A 13,945-nucleotide genomic window follows, 5' to 3' on the forward strand; every position below is an offset into this window, starting at 1 on the left:
ATTCTTGCCATTCTCCTTCGACCTCTCTCATCAACGAGCTGTTTTCGCCCACAGGACTGCCGCTGACTGGATGATTTTTTCGCATCATTCTTGGTAAACCCTAGACACTGTCGTGCGTCAAAAGCCCAGGAGGCCGGCCGTTTCTGAGATACTGGAATCGGCGCGCGTGACACCGATGATCATACCATGCTCAAAGTCCCTTAGCTCACAAATGTTTCCCATCCTAACGTTCAATTGAACCGTAACTGAATGCCTCGATGACTTTCTGCCTGCTTTATATAGCAAGCCACGGCCACGTGTCTAATTGTCTATTGGTGCGATGCATCTTTGTGAACGGGGTGTTGTACCTAATAAACTGGCCAGTGAGTGTATATACAACACAGGAAAATCACGTTTTTGAGTGCACTGGGCCTTTAAAGGATAATGGACTGGGGTAACTTTAAGGCTGACTACTGGACCCAGCGGGACAGGTATTACAGAAGTGTTAAAGTTGTTGTCCTTTGTGGTGCTGTAGTTTAGAATACAGTTTAAGTAGATGAGGGCTCTTCCTCTGAAATGGATGCCCTGTGGTGTGTTAGGTCCACATGTGTACAGGGTACTTACTGTTTGGGATAAAGCACTCCCCTGATTGACATGTATGCTACTGGAAGTCCAACTGTCAAGAGCTTGAGTTAAGGAGAGCCACTGAACAATAATCTGTGGTGGTAATGATCAATACAGTAAATGCCCCAAACCAAGAAAACAACAGTTGAGGAAACAGTATATTGTAATGGATTGCTCTAAAAATTACGACAACAATGTTTTTACATTCAATGATAGACATTTAAGACATAATTGAAACACTAATAGGATTTTCTTTACTCTGCAGCTTATTCCCCATTTGTAAGATAATTAACACGTAGCATACAGGCCTCCCCAAACTACCAGGGTCAATTCTATTCTATTTCCGTTTCAGTCAATTCAGGAAGTACTCTGACATTCCAATTCTCTTCAATGCTTTTCAATTGGGAATAATTGGAATTGGAATTTGGTTTACTTTCTTAATGGACTATAATTTAAATGGAATTGACCTCAACCCTTCTAGCTAAAATTGTGTTAATATGAATATGTGTTGGGTAGATGTGTTGGGTAGAACCGGTTCTCAAGCTGTGGTCCTAAGCTAGCATTCCAGGTCGCTTCCTAATAACATTAACATGTGTAGTTCTCAAAAGGTACTTTCGATGGAGGGATCCGTTTTGAATAATGCAATGTATGTCCAATCATTTCAATTTAGAAAACATGAATAACATTATTTCAGATATGTACTGTATTTTATACACTTTATACACTCTACCTGCCCTTATGTTGTTCTTGGTACTGTGAATATGACTTGAAAGATGTCCCATTTCATGTTGTATACTGTATGTTATACTGCTTCTGAAATTACCACTAAACTTTTTGTAAATAAATGTGTAATTGCTCCTATTTAGTGTGTAATGTTCTCATTTATACACAATAAAATACATTAAAAACAACAATAATAGAAAATCAAAGGGAATATATTTTTCCCAAAGGAGAATATTGTGTTCTGTTTTGCTTGTGCCTACATGAGTAGTCCATGTTTCCTTTGATGGGCCTGTATCGTGGCCTGGAGGGCTTGGCTGTAGTGGTGGAAAGGGACTTGGACAAACTGAGGTGGCTGGTGCTGGCTAGACTTTACTAGGCCACACACAGAGGTCACCATGGCCTGCAGGGGACACACAGAGAGACATGACGCCACATGGTCATATTTTGAAAGTCAAAAGAAAATGTGTGCACTTGTGGGTTGGAGTGAGCTTTGTGCAGCATGCTAACCTTTACTGTTGTTTCTTTTCCACGGTGTCATCCAGAATACTTGTCATGTGATGTTCTTAAAAATAACAGATTTCTGTTGGAGAGCCAAAGAAAACAGAAATGTCAAGGGTATACTGTAAGCAAGGTTACGTTTAGTAGTCTACAATTTACAGGACAATTTGTGAATCATTGGAGATTATGTTGAACATGACAACAAATGTGAACTCTGCCTGGGGGGGTCATGCGCAAACATCTGAGGGAGCAAAGTACATACCGTAAGAGAATGTTGAATTTAAACACCTTTTTCTTGCAATCTAGAGACATAATAATTTTTCAAAATTCGATGTAATTTTTAAATATGCAGAAAAATATCTAAGCATACCTCCTGAGCTATCTGTATCCTCCTGACTGCCTCTGTCCTCCATGTATCTTTAAACAGAACCCCACCTAAACATTGCCACACAATGATGTCCACAACACAAATACAAGATTATAAGAGTACATGGCTATTTAGGCCAGATCGTTCTTCAAGACGTTCAAAGATGACCAGCAGGGTCAACAGTTCAACACCTCAGGAGTAAAATCAATTGGCTTTCATAGCTGAGCATTCAGAGGTAGAGAAAGAGAGCGGTCAAGAGAGAGAGAGTTGTTCTCACTTTGAGCTATGTTATCATGTGCGCTCCAGCTCGACTCCACACACATTTAAGACATCATACCTTACTTGACTGGGTCATGGTGATGTCCACGCTGTCTGTACACCAGTGCTGAGCTGGAGTGGAGCTGCCGTAGAGCTCCAGGGTGGTTCTCCTCTCTCTCTGCCCCAAGGAGAGCACTCTTTCCTGGGTCAGTCTGAACAGAGCCCTCATCATGACGACCGATACAGAGCAGTACAGGATGGATGAATCAGTTCTACTTCTACACTGGGATGTAGTGGTACACTCACTATAATCTCACTTCCTTAAACCTGATAGTCCTAATAGACTGGGAGGCTGAAGAAAGCGTGTGACCCGGCCGAGGTTGATCAGAACCCGACTTGTGTCCAGGTGGCATAACGCTGCGCCCCAAGGATCTCCTCTCTTGATCCAGAGGCATATTGAGGCTTTTTCAGCTGCCTTGATGTTGTTGCTGATGGCTCTCCTCCGCTGTTCCCATAGAGAGCGATGCTGCTAAAGCTTCTGGACAACCCCAGCCACCTTTGGAGATGGTTGCTGACATTCCTCTCCAAGTTCTTGACTGTGGAGATGGTGACTTCGTAGATGAGCGGAGGCCAGAGTATCCTCAGGAGGATGCCATGCTGATACATCCACGCCTTGAACTCTCCGGGCAGTCCTGACCGGTCAACCGCTCTCAGCCAGGTCTCCAGCTCCTGACAGGTGGACTGGATTGATGTTGTGTCCTCAGTCTGCTTTTAAACACCTTGCCAAGGCTCTTCACTGACTTTTTCGAGACTGTGGGGATTGGTGTTCCTGCGATGACGAAGCGGAATCTGTCTACGACCTTGACCTTCTTCAACAACATCAACCTCAATTTTGTTGGCTTGAAGCTCATTCTCGCCCATCCAATCAGCTTCTCCAACCATTACAGAATCCACTTGCTTCCTGGTAATGACTCTGTGGTGTCTGTCAGGTCGTCCATAACGGCTCTGATTGTTGTTGGTTGCACCCCAGCTTCAGCAGACTTCACGATCATGTTCATCGCCAGGGCAAACAGGATCACAGAGATGGTGCAGCCTGTGATGATTCCCACCTCCAGTCTGTACCACTGATGTTACTGACCCTGATGAGACTCTCATGCTGTGCCTGTTATAGTAGTCCAGGATGAGGTCTGCCACCGTCTGGGACATGGTGTTTTGTCATTGTAGTCTGCACCAGCTTAAGAGGGATCAATCTGTAGTAGTTGGCAAGGACAAGCTAGAGCACTGCCAAGTCACCCTTGTCCTCTTGCGCTTCTCTGATGAGCTGGGTCACCAAACCTGTGTGCTCCAGACACCTAGGACCCTTTTGGACCGATGTACCGATGTAGCCATTCTTAGAGAGGAAGTCTTCCAGCCGCCTGGCTACAATACTGAAGAAAATCTTCCCTTCGACACTTAGCAAGAAGATGGTCCTTAATTGGTTGATTCTCTCAGAATCCTATTTCTTTGGGATCCAACTCCTTCGGCGAATCTCTACTGCTGTACAACCTTGCCTCTCCTCCAGATGACCTTAATGATCTCCCAGAGCCGCTTGTGTAACAGAGGGCAGTACTTGTAGACCTTGTAAGGGACTCCACTTGGTCCAGGAGCTGAGCTAGACCTTGCACTCGTCACAACTTTCTGTACTTCTTTCAGGAGTAGCTCCCTGTTGTCAAACTCTGTGACCGGTGCTGGTGGGTGTATCAAGATGTTACACTGACCCAACTCCTGCTCCTTGTCGGGGTCACTGTATGTGCTCTGGATGTGCTGGTCAATCTCCTCTTTGGAACAAGCCAGGTTCGCACTGAGCTTCTATCCTAGTAGCTGCTTTGTGAAACCAAAGGGATTGGCTATAAAGGCAGTCCGCTTCCTGGCTCATTCTTTCCGCCATCTTCTATGCCATTCAGCCCTACGCATCTTTCTCAAGATGCTCCTCACTGGCTTCCTTGTGCTGTTTCTTTGTTTCTTGAGGACCTTCAGTTCCTGCCTGATCTTGTGGATTTTCGCAGCTCTCTAGTTCATGGTGTACGTTGTTCTCGTAGACTTCTGCTTCACTGCGCCAAACTTTTCCGCTGCTAGGCTGACTAAGATTGTTGTTATAGTTTGTAGCCTCCTGTCTGCGTCTCCCTTTGCTGTTGCGTCCAGCACCTTGTCTGTATTCTCGATGAACTGTTACCACACTTGTCTTGCAGGTTTGCGGCCACTTGATGCAAACCTTCTCTGATGATCTTTCAGGAGGGACTTGTTGCAATGCATGGAGGCTCTGGGCTCTGTGGGGTAACTCTGGGCCTGGCTCCTCCTACTTCTCACCAGGTTTGCTACCTGTGCGTTGTGTTGCTACTTTCCCCTCCAAACATTTAATCCAGATTTAATGAATCTTTAGGCCTTGGGCATTCCTGCAGACCTTTCCACATACACATTCCATGCTCGTAGTCGGTTCTCCGTTTCCATGCGTCGTTAGCCTTTGGTCCGTCAGATTGGGGAGCTCACCACCCCCCAGGGGTGTTTCCCAATACAGCTCATAAGAATGAAATTAATCAGAAACGGTAGTTGTTGTAGCACTGAAGACATTTGTAGAGCTGAATTAAGCTCATACATCATTCATACATCATGGTATTACAATAAAAAAATGCACTTCCCAATAAAATTACAAACATGTGTTGCTTAGCATTTTATTTTCACAATACTTCCCATTTCAGTCCAGTTCACTGTTTGCTGCATATATATTAGACATAGCCTACTGTAGAATATACATCAAATAAAGTGTGTGTACCAGAGTGACAGTAAGAGTTTCTTGCTTCAGAAGGTTAGGAAGAGCAGCAAACTAAGGCAGTTCCTTGTTGGAGGAAATGTTGCAAGACGAATCTATTGGATATGAAGCAGATGGAAATCCTCAAGATCCCAAGTGTAAGTTAAAGGCCATGGTTTGACATTGTAATAAAGACAATACAATTATTTGATTGCCTTCAAAGCATGTATTTCAAAATGCTGGTTGTTGTTAGAGTACAAATTCCAACCACAACATACATACGGTATGCTACATCACATGTAGTTTAGACAGACAGACACAGGAGGCTTAGTACATACAAGACAATATAAGAGGATCTATAGTCCTTTAAATGAACCATGATTTTATACTATGTCTTCCTAAAGTTTCCACTCACTTGTATTGTATACTTCACACTCTTAAAAGCAATCCAAACCCTTGGTCTAAAGCTGGTTGGCCCGCTGATCCAGAATGAGGGAGAAGTTACAGTCCTGTAAGTTGTGTTTCCATGTGTTTTGGTGCTGCTGCTGTACCTCTGGCAGTTTGACAGGCTTTGGTAGTCTGTGTTTAGGCTGCATTGGCTGGGCAGGTGAGGGGTTGAACCCCCTTGAACTCCAGGCCCTTGTTGAATTGAACCTCCAACACTTTAGATGCCTTTGTTATCTTCAGGTTGCGCATGCAGCCTTTGAATGAAGTGCTGGTAGTCAGGCCAAACTGCTTGAGCCCTTCTGGAAAAGAGATAAAAGACAACAGTTGATTTATGACTGTAATTTTCTGCCCCGTTAAACAAATTCATGATTCTATTTCATGAGTCAGGAAGCCGATGACTGCTGGAGGTTATAACTTTGATTATCTCCTGAGGTTTAGATAGGAAGTAAATCACAAACATCTTCAATGTTGTAGTGAAGCATGGTTTGGCACAACTTTAATGTCCCACACAGTATCCAGGGTCATGTTCAGGAGTGATTCCAGAGGCATGTCGGTTCTACATGATGTTCTACATCACATATGTCAGAGTCAAGGCCCGCGGGCCACATCCGGCCCGCGAGAAGGTTTTTTACGGCCCCTGGGATGATCTTGATTTATTATTAGAACCGGCCCGCAGACCGCAGCAAGCCGGCAGCCCGCAGATCTTTTACACGCACCAATACTACATTTCCCACAATGCAACGGTGACGCACCGAGCAGTAGGCTGCTTCATTTCAATATTTATTGGCACAGCAGTCGTCAGCATCACAGTAAAATTAACTTTCAGATACCCATCAAAAATGGCAAAACGGAAGGTGGACACTGAGAACCGGGGGTTTCAAACAAGGTGGGAGTCGGAGTATATGTTCACGGAGGTAGCTGGAAAACCTGTGTGTCTTCTGTGTGGAGAAAGTGTGGCGGTACTGAAAGAGTATAATCTGAGACGACATTATGAAACGAAACACGCGGACAAAAACAAGAATATGGACATGGAACAAAGGCTACAAAAGGCAGAGGAATTAAAACGAGGCCTCAAATCTCGACAGGCTCTGTTCAAAAAAGCCAAATCACAAGGCCAGGCTGCTGTCAAGGCCAGTTTTATTTTGGCAGAAGAGATCGCTAAATCAGCCCGGCCATTTACGGAGGGGGATTTCATCAAAAACTGCATGATTAAAGTTTGTGACGAAGTTTGCCCAGAAAAAAGGCAACTCTTTTTAAATGTGAGTCTGAGCAGAAACACCATTGCCGAGAGAGTAGACCAGTTGTCCATCAATCTAAAAGAGCAGCTTGTGAAAAAGGGAAAAGATTTCATTGCATATTCCTTGGCTGTGGATGAGAGCACCGACATTTCTGACATTGCCCAGTTGTCAATTTTCATCCGCGGAGTGGACTCCAGCCTAAGCGTGACAGAGGAGTTTTTGGCTTTACGTCCTATGCATGGCACAACTACGGGGCATGATTTGTATGAAGAGGTGTCAAGATGTGTAAATGAGATGGAGCTGCCTTGGGAAAAACTCGTGGGTTTGACAACCGACGGAGCACCTGCGATGTGTGGACACAGGAGCGGACTGGTGGCGAAGATACGGGAAAAGATGCAAGAGGAAAACGCGACAGGTGAGCTGACAGCTTATCATTGTATCATACACCAGGAAGCGTTGTGCGGTAAAGCCTTGAAAATGGAGCATGTAATGAGCATCATCACGCGCACAGTTAACTTTATCAGAGCCAAAGGTTTGAATCACCGCCAGTTCAAGGCATTTCTGACGGAGTTAGAAACGGAGCATGGTGATTTGCCTTATCACACAGAGGTGCGATGGCTAAGCCAGGGAAAGGTGCTTCAAAGATGTTTCGAGCTTCGTGAGGAGATTTGTCTGTTCTTGGACAGCAAAGGGAAAGACACAACACAACTCCGAGACGAAATGTTTCTGTGTGAAATGGCTTTTCTGTGTGACATTACGAGTCATCTGAATGCAATGAACTTGCAGCTGCAGGGTCGGGATCATGTCATCTCTGATATGTACAGTACAGTGAAGGCATTTAAAACCAAACTGACTCTGTGGGAGACGCAGATGCGGAAAGAAAATTTGAGCCACTTTCCCAGCTGCCAGACCATGAAAGAGAAGCTCTCTACCAGTGCGTTCCCGAGCGCACAGTTGGCTGATAAAATAGGTATGCTTGCCGCTGACTTTCGACGCCGATTTGCTGACTTTGAAGCACAAAAAAGCAGGTTGGAACTGCTCGGTAACCCATTTGCTGTTGACGTGGAAAGCTCACCACCAAACCTCCAAATGGAGTTGATTGACCTCCAATGCAATGATGCACTGAGGGCAAAATATGCGGCAGTGGGTGCTGCGGAGTTCGCCCGTTTCCTCCCCGACACAATGCCCCAGCTGCGCATCCAGGCTGCTCAAACGTTGTCTATGTTTGGCAGCACATACCTGTGTGAACAACTGTTTTCTTTGATGAACCTGAACAAAACATCACACAGAAGTCGACTTACTGCTGAACACCTCCACTCAATTCTGAGGATTTCCTCAGCTCAGAGCCTTACCCCGAACATTGATGAACTTGTGGAAAAGATGGGACACCACCAAGTATCACCCTCAACCTCAAACAAGTGAACATTACTGTGCAATCACATATTTAGAGTTTTTACTCAGTTCAAGTTTAAAAGTTAAAGTTTAATATTTGTTTTCACTGCATGTTACTTCTCCTTAAACAAAGTGTTGTTTTTGATTAATAGATTTTTGCACTTTATTTTATTGTATTTCAATCCAATTATATTTTAAAAATATTTCAGTTGAGTGGATGATAGAAAATTGCTATTATTGTTTTTTTCTTTGAAGTAAATTTAGCCCACTTTTGCTAAAATAGAAAATATAGGCTACTGATGGTGCCTTGAATACCGGTTTCTTTCATTTAATGTTCATGTTATGGGGATTTTTATATAAAGGAAATTTGTCTTTTGTGTCTGTTGAAAATTAAAGATTACTGACAGAGCCATAAGAAAATATTGCTTTATTTATCTGATCATATTGGAATATATTTGTTAGGTTTTCAGTAGGTTCAATTAGGTTCACTAGACTATATGCGTCATTTAAAAATTTTTCAATGAACATTCGAACAGTCCGGCCCTCGGCTTGTAGCTAAATTTTTTATTTGGCCCTCCGTCCATTTGACTTTGACACCCCTGTTCTACATGATACAGTTCTAACTGAATGTTTAATGTTCCACAACGGTACCTCTACTGAACACGTCCCAGGTGCCTCTACTGAACACGTCCCAGGTGCCTCTACTGAACACGTCCCAGGTGCCTCTACTGAACACGTCCCAGGTGCCTCTACTGAACACGTCCCAGGTGCCTCTACTGAACACGTCCCAGGTGCCTCTACTGAACACGTCCCAGGTGCCTCTCCTGAACACGTCCCAGGTGCCTCTCCTGAACACGTCCCAGGTGCCTCTCCTGAACACGTCCCAGGTGCCTCTCCTGAACACGTCCCAGGTGCCTCTACTGAACACGTCCCAGGTGCCTCTACTGAACACGTCCCAGGTGTGATATGCTTGGTGAGTGCTGTCGTATCATGTACCTGTCCCAGATATCAGTGGTGTTGGACCTGGCGTTGGGGCTCTCTGCTTCCTCCTTCCTGCCGTCCATCTATTTTTATTTCACCTTTATTTTGACAGGGAGTCATTATACTGTCATAAAAATTTGATCTGTGAAACTTGTGTACAAGGAGTTATTATATTCTGTGATTGATAGGATATATTGCATTGTGGGGTCAGGAGTTTTTCCTGACCAGGATCTTATAGTTATGTTACTATAGCCTGGTCAGGAAAACCCCAGGATCTTATAGTTATGTTACTATAGCCTGGTCAGGAAAACCCCAGGATCTTATAGTTATGTTACTATAGCCCGGTCAGGAAAACCCCAGGATCTTATAGTTATGTTACTATAGCCTGGTCAGGAAAACCCCAGGATCTTATAGTTATGTTACTATAGCCCGGTCAGGAAAACCCCAGGATCTTATAGTTATGTTACTATAGCCTGGTCAGGAAAACCCCAGGATCTTATAGTTATGTTACTATAGCCTGGTCAGGAAAACCCCAGGATCTTATAGTTATGTTACTATAGCCCGGTCAGGAAAACCCCAGGATCTTATAGTTATGTTACTATAGCCTGGTCAGGAAAACCCCAGGATCTTATAGTTATGTTACTATAGCCCGGTCAGGAAAACCCCAGGATCTTATAGTTATGTTACTATAGCCCGGTCAGGAAAACCCCAGGATCTTATAGTTATGTTACTATAGCCCGGTCAGGAAAACCCCAGGATCTTATAGTTATGTTACTATAGCCCGGTCAGGAAAACCCCAGGATCTTATAGTTATGTTACTATAGCCCGGTCAGGAAAACCCCAGGATCTTATAGGTATGTTACTACGGCCTGGAGTCTTTCCTATAGTTATAGTTCTATGTTTTGAGTGTCAGAACGTACCTGCTTTAACATATCCAGTGCCATCGAAGTAGGTTCTCTTCTCAGTGCTGATGAAACAGCTGCCCTCTTGGTGGTTGGAGGTGGGCGTGTCCATGTCCAACACAATACCCAGCATCTTAAAGTTCCTGATGCAGCCATTGATACTATACAAGACCTAGAAGAACACAACACACCTTTAACTATGCTTTAACATATGACTTAACACTGAGAAGTTTGATTTACTGTTGAATCTATCCCATAAATTGTAAATGATTACTTCTAACATCAACCCTTTCAACTGATCATATGTAAATACATACAATTACAGTAATACAGTGTATAAAGCTTTGTGTTTTACTTCCTACAAATGAAATGTGAGGAAGCGTGTATGAACGTACTGGTCCGATCCTCTTGGTGGTGTAGTTGACGGGCAGGCCACCTATGTACAGCATGCCAACCACATCCAGGATGTCAGCCTTCTTGGGGCTGGTGGTGTGCTTGGAGTAGCGATTGTCTATCACCAGTACACCTCTCTGTTTCTCTCTCACCACCCGGATCTGAGACAGCAGAAAGGGAAACATTCAGGGGTAAATAAGGACAATAACAATACATATCTTTAATACATGATGGAAATTAAAAAACTGTAGTTCCTGATTACTTTGCTTGCCTCCTGTTTTGGTCAATGAACTAGTCAAATAGAAAATTATGTGGTTTTGTAGTTGTGTCATTGTGACACAGTATTTAGCTGTCTGCTCTCACTATCTAAACTCACTCAGACAGTGAAATAGAACGGATGGTAACTGTCAACAGACTGTACACCCTGCTAAATTACTATTATGATTGTTTCCCCGACTGGCTCGAGAGGAACATTAGGTGATCCCAGACCTTGTGCCAGTGTCCGTCGTTGATAATGCGTGGCATGCTGACGGAGGTGTTGCCGTGGCCCAGGTCGTAGCCGAGGTGGGCCATGCCCTCCTTCACCTGAATGGTGGCGAAGTCAGCGTGGTTGATCCTCGGCATGTAGAACACCAAGCCTGACTCTGCTGTGATCTGCAGCTCAAATGATTAGCCTGTAAGCAAACAGATTCACAACAGTCAGTCCAATATGATATTTACAGAACTGACTATTACGCATGATCTAGAAAAGAAAGGTCTCATTGGGACTTTTCAAAGCAATGAAAACTCTATATACCTGTTCTTGACCTTTGTGTCATCAAATTCAAATGCAACATGGCTGATTTTGGAAAACCCAAACTGTTTGGCTTTTTCTAAGACCACTGGAGATTCCTCGGCAGCACGGGAGGCCTGTAGGGGACGGGGGAGTAGCAGTCATCTTAAACGATTCATATTAGCTAACATGATCTCATTCAAAGAGTGCATTAAAAACACAATGCAAACATTCATTTTAATATGAATATAGTTGACCTGCTTTCTGTTTCTAGATGAAGTGCTATTCTAACGTGCCAATAGATGGTGCTATTGAAAAAGACATGGATTTGCTTTTGAGACTATCAGAAAATGTACATTTGTTTTTGCAAGGCCAACATCTGAATCACTTATTTTGTTCTGTTCAGAACATGAAGACGTCCCTATTCCTCTGACCTTGCCTTATACAATCTCTGTCAATGTAGAATGGTCCTTTTTTTCTATATTCTTGTTGAGCCACGAAGGCTCCCATTGCTTAAAGAGACATTTATTTTACACTGCATACACTTATTTCACACTGCAAACGGTACAGCATATATCATATATAGCCTGTTTATAAAGCAGAACTACTACAACCATATTGATTTACTTAGAAAGAAATGATCTTCTAAGAAAATCCCTATTGAAAGTCAAATGTCTTCTGGCAATACTACAAATATGGACATGGAAAGTTTGTGCATGTATATTTCACGAGCAACACATCTTCACACAGGAGGCTTGGTGTTGAAGGTCTATGGCTGAAATCCATTAAAATGAAGGTTCCACAGACACACGTCTGATGTCACTGATGTCATGAATGGCGAAAGTCAGCACAGCCGGTAGCTAGAGGAACAGTGCTAAGAAAAAGATTACAGTATGATTACCGAAATGCACATCAGTTCTACAAGAAAATGTTGTACTACCAGTGGCAATACTGTAGCAATCTATTCATTTGCCTACAATGATACATACCATGGAGATATATCAAGAGAATATTTGAGGAAAATACAGGTGGTGTTGGCCAATGCAAGGCAGCTTGGTTAGCAAAGAATGAATGAGTCTGGAAGGATGGATGAGAGAGAGCGAGAGAGAGAGCGACAAACAGAGACAGAGCGAAGAGGACTGAGAGATCGAGACAGAGAGAGGACAGAAAGAGAGAGAGCGAGGAGGACAGAGACAGAGAGGAGGAAAGGGAGAGAGAGAGGAGGACAGAGAGACAGAAAGAGAGAGGAGGACAGAGCGAGGAGGACAGAGAGACAGAAAGAGAGAGAGAGCAAGGAGGACAGAGCAAGGACAGAGAGAGTACTGCTACAGTACCTCAGCTGTCAGCCAGAGAGGATAGATGGAGCAGCGGAGCTATGAGAAAGAGCCCTGTCAACACTGCAGCTTTACCTATAAAGCAGACCTAATGGATTGGAAAACGGCCCATTCTTTATTCCAGCCACATCAACCTCTCTGATGGTGTATTTAGACTCAGGGCCAACCGGTCTGTCTGGCTGAGCTGTGCTGGGGACAGATGACAGCTCTTTATGGGGATAATATATCACTCCATCATAGGCTGGGAACTTAGTCCTTTAATGTGACTTTTTTGTCTTTTACTCCCTGATACCCATAGGAGTGGGACCTATAGTGGGAGATGAGAGGGTCTGTCTGGTGTCGGGGTGGGTGGTGGAGCCTCAGGTTGGACCGTCTGGGACACGTCTTCTACCTTGGCCTTCTCTTCCTCATCAGGCTCCTTCTCTGGGAGGGGAAGCGGGGGAGGGGGAGGGGCCAGGTTTTTACACTGGCCGATCTCTGCGTTCTCAAAGGCCACGGGCTGGGAGAAGTCTGTGAGGCTGTAGGGCATGCACAAGCAAACAAACACACACATGGATGTGCACACACAAATACACACACACACAGAGAGAGAGAGAGAAAGAAAGTGTGTTAATGGGTGATGATGTGTAATCAGTTGAATTATGAACATAGTTATCACAGAGGATAGCCCCATTAAAGCCAACTAAATATGGGTTAACTGTGTTTAGTCCACTGGGAAGCGAGAGAGAGCCCTGAGCCCAATGATAGGAATGTATTATCATCCATAGACAAAAACAGTCAAAACAGGTCAAGGTGTCAAATGACTGCATTTACAACCTGTTTAACTGGGAGAAGCCAACGCACCATGAAACAGCTCACAAATACTTCACATGTACAACACTTCCCACATAGCCTTCCATTAATAACATCTACTAATAATGAGACAATATCTATGATCAGGATAATTAATCGTTATATGGAGATAATAGGCGCTGCTGAGAGATGTACATGGTATTGATCATGAGGTTCCAGATGCAGCCTTCGAAGGGGACGTTGGGTCTCTGGGAGCTGAACTCTACGTCAGCGGGGATATCCCCGATGAACAGTCTCTTGACGCCTATTAGCTGGTCGTTGGGAAGGGCCTGCTCCCTCTTCAGCTCCTCATCCACCTGGACTGCAAATGACCTGGACAGAGACACGCAGTACAGTGAGACATTTTGAGCCAGCTCTGTGTAGAAACAGCTAAAAACAAATGGCTTGAAACTAGTTCATT

General features: G+C 44.1%; 1 pseudogene; it reads right to left on the reverse strand.

The window, feature by feature from the left end:
• Positions 1–10,201: 10,201 nt before the first annotated feature.
• LOC120024008 overlaps positions 10,202–13,945 on the reverse strand; it is a 151,004-nt pseudogene continuing 147,260 nt past the window's right edge.

This window comes from Salvelinus namaycush, chromosome 29 (genome assembly GCF_016432855.1).
Source record: "Salvelinus namaycush isolate Seneca chromosome 29, SaNama_1.0, whole genome shotgun sequence".
NCBI lineage: Eukaryota > Metazoa > Chordata > Actinopteri > Salmoniformes > Salmonidae > Salvelinus > Salvelinus namaycush.